Source organism: Musa acuminata, chromosome BXJ2-2 (genome assembly GCF_036884655.1).
Source record: "Musa acuminata AAA Group cultivar baxijiao chromosome BXJ2-2, Cavendish_Baxijiao_AAA, whole genome shotgun sequence".
NCBI lineage: Eukaryota > Viridiplantae > Streptophyta > Magnoliopsida > Zingiberales > Musaceae > Musa > Musa acuminata.
The window spans coordinates 10,662,363-10,668,287 of NC_088339.1; positions in this window are offsets into that span (position 1 = coordinate 10,662,363).

The window sequence follows — 5,925 nt, forward strand, 5'->3', positions numbered from 1 at the left end:
ACTCTCATGCATGGATAGTTGGGGTCGGTCATAGAGCCTCTCCTCCCTTGGAAGTCATTTCTTCGGGCTTGGTGTGATTGGGCAAAGCTCTCTCCTTGATATGATTTCTTCGGGCTTAGTGGTCGGCCCAATCTGAGTTCGGTAAAGAGCGTCCGAATCTTATCCTCCATTCATGCCTCCAAGGCTTCGAATTTAGCATTGATTGCCTCCTTAGATGCCATAGTATATGCTCCCAAATCTATGATATTAAGATCTCTCTTTTGTTATTGGGTTAAAGGCATGTATAGGTTGAGAGAAGTGATGGTCGAAAGGGTTGGTGGATTAGTGGATGTAGGCTGCGGTTTAGGCTTGTTTTGTGGCTGTTTTGGGTGCAGTTTGAGGGTATGGTTTGGTAGAGTTTTAGGGCTGTGGATGAAAGTTTTGGATCTGTGATAGATGGTAGCAAAGGTTTGACAGAAATCCGTGGAAGTTGCAGCAAGTATGTGCTGTCTTGTAAGAGTAGAATTGTCATCGAAGAAACAACGGTTTCTCGACGTAATTTCCACCAAAAACTTAAGAGAATTGAGGAGAGAATTGATAGCAAAATCATAATTTATATGACAGCAAGGATATCTAATTTAATCAAGAAAATTTCGGCAGTATAACAGCAAGGAAATTGGTGCAAGTTGTAATTGCAGAATTCTCGTCCAAAAATTTCAGCGGGTTACGATGAAAATTTGCAGTAACATAAAATTGTTTTTAGAGATGAATTTTCTTAATAGATCAATCTTAGATGGAAGCCAAGATGATCTATGAAGTGTATAAGAAATTTCATTCAAAAAAGATTGCAAATAGATGGGTTAAGGCAACAATATGCGGCTGAAATTTTCTGCAGCACAGATTTTTAGATATAGCAGATTGGACATAAAAGATCAGTAGTTTATATTGAGAATTTTTTGATGAAACCAAAGGGAAATCCACTGTTAGGAAGTGTCAAAGCTATCATAAAAATTTCGTAGAGATTTGGATAGAAACAATGTAGTATCAAGATCAAACAAACAGTGCTATGCGGCTGAAATTTTACAGTGCAGATTTTCAAGTATAGCAGATTAGACGTAAAAGATCAATAGTTTATATTGGGAATTTTTTGAAAAAACCAAAGGGAAATCTGCTGTTAGGAAGTGTCAAAGATGTCATAAAAATTTCATAGAAATTTGTGTTGAATCTCGGATTTTGATGATAAAATCAATTGATGGGTTATTTGATCTAATCCATATTATTGAGTTAAGTGTGCAGGATTAACTACGATAACTAGAAAACACAAAGCGAGAATACCGGAGTCAAGTTCGATGGACGTTTAAGAGTCCGAAGAATCGTCGGAGATGCTGCCAGAACCAACCGAGAAGAAATCGGGAACCTGTCGGAATTTTCGGAAGTTCGCCGAAGAGATCGTTGGAGGTTCACGGAGATCACCGAGAAGGCTCGGCTACTCATTAAAGTCATCACAAGTTCGGGAGCTTGCTAGAAGCCCGTCGGCAGAAAGTTCGTCGGAAAGCTCGCCAGAACAAGACTCGACGTTCGCGGTTGAAAATTTGCTTAGGATGTGTTTTGGTTATGTAGTCCACTTGTAATTAGGATTAGGATTAAGAGATAATCCTATATCCTGGTTAGGGGCCAACTGGGCCCAAAGTCAGAGTTGGTTTAGGCTAAAAATTAAGCTAAACCAGCGAACTAGAGAGCCAAGATTGAAGCCCAACTAGTGGCTGAAAACACTGTAGTCGGGCTGAAAACACTGTAGGCGGTGGCACCGCCCAGCACCCGAGTGCTGGGCGGTGACACCTCCTTGGCTGGGCGGTTGCACCGTCCAGCACCCGAGCGCTGGGCGGTGGCACCGCCTGGCTGGGCGGTGGAACCACCAGCACCGGGAACCCTAAGAGAATTCAAATTTTGGAGCCCAAAATTTGAATCCTCTTGAGGCCTATAAATACCCCTCAAATCTCAGCTGAGGTTACAACTTTTGAGAAGCATTTTGATTGAGAGAAAAGTCTTAGAAAGTCTTAGCAAGTCTTGTTTTCAATTTGCTAGAGAGTTCTCCTCCTTCTTTTTTATTGAAAATTTGTAAGAGGTTGAGCTGCTTGTAAAAGGTTGTAAGAGGGGTGTTTACCCTTCCATTTCAAGAGACTTGCTAGTGGAAGGTGGGAACCTCATCGAAGAGGGGCCTCGCAAGTGGAGTAGGTCATTTGACCGAACCACTCTAAAAATCGGCGTAATCTCTGGTTTGCTTTTTATTATTGTCATTTACATTACTGCAAATCTTCTTACTGCTTTAGTTTGTATTACTCTTGCTGCGCAACTTTAAGAATACGCCTTCAAGTTAAATTTCTCAAGTTTCGTTCTTAACGTACGAAAGATTTTGATTAAAATCAAAGTTTTAATCCGCTGCACTAATTCACCCCCCCCTCTTAGTGCCGCTCCGATCCTAACAAGTGGTATCAGAGCAAGGTTATCTCTCATATTTGGTTTAATACCCAAGAGAGATGGCTTACTCCGGCATGCAAGAGGGCCATTCTATTGCACGACCACCTTTGTTTAATGGGTCGGATTACACATATTGGAAGACTCGCATGAGAATCTTCCTCATTTCTATGGACTTTGAGCTTTGGTCTATTGTCGAGAATGGATTTCAAAAATCTTCTCTTCCGATGAGCGAATGGAATGAATCGGAGAAGAAGGTTTTTGCTTTAAATGCAAAGGCTATGAATGCCTTGTTTTGTGCACTAGACAAAAACGAATTTAATCGTGTTTCAATGTGTGATTCGGCTTTTGATATTTGGAGAACTCTTGAGGTCACTCATGAAGGCACTAGCCGAGTGAAAGAGTCCAAAATCAACATCCTTGTGCACTCTTACGAACTTTTCCGAATGAAACCAAGTGAGTCCATCGGAGACATGTACACCCGGTTTACGGATGTCATCAATGGACTCAAAGCTCTTGGTAAAGATTTTACTAACTTTGAACTAGTAACTAAAATCTTAAGATCCCTCCCTAAAAGTTGGGATCCAAAAGTTACGGCCATTCAAGAGGCCAAAGACCTTAAAGCATTCCCTCTTGAAGAACTCATTGGGTCTCTAATGACCTACGAAATGACATGTCAAGCTCATGACGAGCTCGAGAACCCCCTTCCAAAGAACAGGAAGGATATGGCACTCAAATCACAAGAAGACCACTTGAAAGGAACATCAAGTGATGAGGACAGTGACAATGACATTGCACTTTTGACTCAAAAATTTAAAAAATATTTAAGAAAGAACAGATTTAAAAATAATACAAAAAATAAATTTGAACAAAAGAAGGACCAAGTGATTTGCTATGAATGCAAAAAACTGGGACACTATAAGAACGATTGTCCTCAAGCCAAAAAGAGAACATCAAAGAAGAAGGCATTCAAGGCAACGTGGGATGATTCAAGCGCATCCGAAGAAGAGGAGTCCAACACCGAGCAAGTTGCTCATTACGCGCTAATGGCGTTAGGAGAAGAGGTATGTGATTTATTTAATGATGATTTATCTTTTGAAGAACTATCTATCGCTTTTCATGAATTATTTGATGAATGTAGAACTGTTAGCAAGAAGTTAAGTATCTTAAAGAAAGAGCATGCTTTGCTACAAGATAAGTTTGATAGTCTTCAAACTCCTCCATGCTCTAAGTGTGAGCACTTAGAAGCAATAAAAAATGAAAATTTGCTTCTTAAGGAAACCTTAAACAAGTTTAAGGTTGGTAGCAAAGGATTAGATATGATCCTTGCACACAAGGGTCACATCGTAAATAGAAATGGAATTGGATTTGTAAAAGGATTACATCAAAATCCTACCACTTTCATAAAAGGACCTACATTACATGTTTCCTCTTATATGAAATGCAACTTTTGTTGCAAATCCGGACATATTGCCTACAAATGCCCATTTAGGAAGATTAGTTCACAAAAATTAATATGGGTTCCTAAAGGAACTATAAAGAATTCAATCATAAATAACAAAGTTAGTGGGTCAATTTTTGAGGCACCCAAAATCAAATGGGTACCTAAAAATCATCCTCTTTTGTAGACAAACCCACAAGCTAGGAGCAAGAGATGGTATCTCGATAGTGGATGCTCAAGACATATGACTGGAGATCCATCTCATTTCTCTATGCTCACTAGCAAAGAAGAAGGGTACGTTACCTTCGGAGACAACAACAAGGGCAAAATCATTGGCAAGGGAACTATTGGTAACAAATTTAATTTTTCCATTGATGATGTCTTACTAGTTGATGGATTGAAACATAATCTCTTGAGTATTAGTCAACTATGCGATAAAGGTTACATCGTTAGATTTGAATCAAATATGTGCATTATTGAAAAACCAAATCATAACATGACTATGATTGCTTTAAAACAAAATAATGTCTATACCATCAATCTTGATGAACTAAGTAATGAAATGTGCTTCTCCGTCGTAAATGATGATGCTTGGCTTTGGCATAGGAGATTAGGCCATGCAAGCATGAAAACAATATCTAAGATCTCATCTCAAGAATTAGTACGAGGAATTCCAAATTTAAAGTTTATTAAGGACAAAGTATGCGATGCATGTCAACTAGGCAAACAAATAAAAACAAGCTTCAAACCAAAAAATCAAATTAGCACTACTAGACCATTACAATTGATCCATTTGGACTTATTTGGACCAATTGATACAACAAGTCTAGGTGGAAGCAAATATGCTTTTGTGATTGTGGATGACTACTCTAGATACACTTGGACCTATTTCTTAGCTCACAAAAGTGATTGCTTCAAGTGTTTCTCTAAATTTTGTAAACTCACTCAAAACGAAAAAGGCCTCATGATTTCATCAATTCGGAGTGATCACGGTGGTGAATTCCAAAACCGTGACTTTCAAAATTTTTGCGAAAGTAATGGGTACAATCACAACTTCTCAACTCCAAGAAATCCTCAACAAAATGGAGTAGTTGAAAGGAAAAATAGAAACCTACAAGAAATGGCAAGAACTATGTTGAATGAACAAAGTTTACCTAAGTACTTTTGGGCCGAAGCCGTAAATACGACTTGCTACATCATGAATAGAGTCCTAATAAGACCATCCTTATCCAAAACTCCCTATGAATTATGGAATAACAAAAAACCAAACATCTCCTATTTTAAAGTTTTTGGTTGTAAATGCTTTATTTTAAATGAAAGGGATGCTTTAGGAAAATTTGATGCTAAATCCGATGAAGGCATCTTTCTTGGTTACTCTTCCGTTTCTAAAGCTTTTCGGGTTTTTAATAAAAGAACTTTAGTAATTGAAGAGTCTATTCATGTAGTTTTTAATGAAATTTCCGATTTAAAGAAAAATGATTTTGATGATGATCTTGGCTTTGATAATTTGAATTTAAATGAACCCTCTCCTCAAAATAGCCATTTGAATGCATCTTCTTCCGAAATTTCTTTACCAAAAGAATGGAAGTATGTAGATGCTCATCCAAAAGAGCAAATTATAGGAGATACATCAAAAGGGGTTCAAACTCGTTCTTCTTTAAAAAATTTTTGTGCTAACGCCGCTTTCCTTTCTCAAATTGAACCTAAATGCATTGACGAAGCCTTAAAAGATGATTTTTGGATCATTGCAATGCAAGAAGAATTGAACCAATTTGAGAGGAATGAGGTATGGAAGCTTGTTCCTAGACCAAGTGACCACTTAGTCATAGGTACTAAGTGGGTCTTTAGAAACAAGCAAGACGAAAATGGTATCGTGGTTAGAAACAAGGCTAGATTAGTGGCCAAAGGTTTCAACCAAGAAGAAGGTATCGATTACGAAGAAACCTTCGCTCCCGTGGCTCGATTAGAAGCCATAAGGATGCTCCTTGCCTATGCTAGTAGTAATAATTTTAAACTATTTCAAATGGATG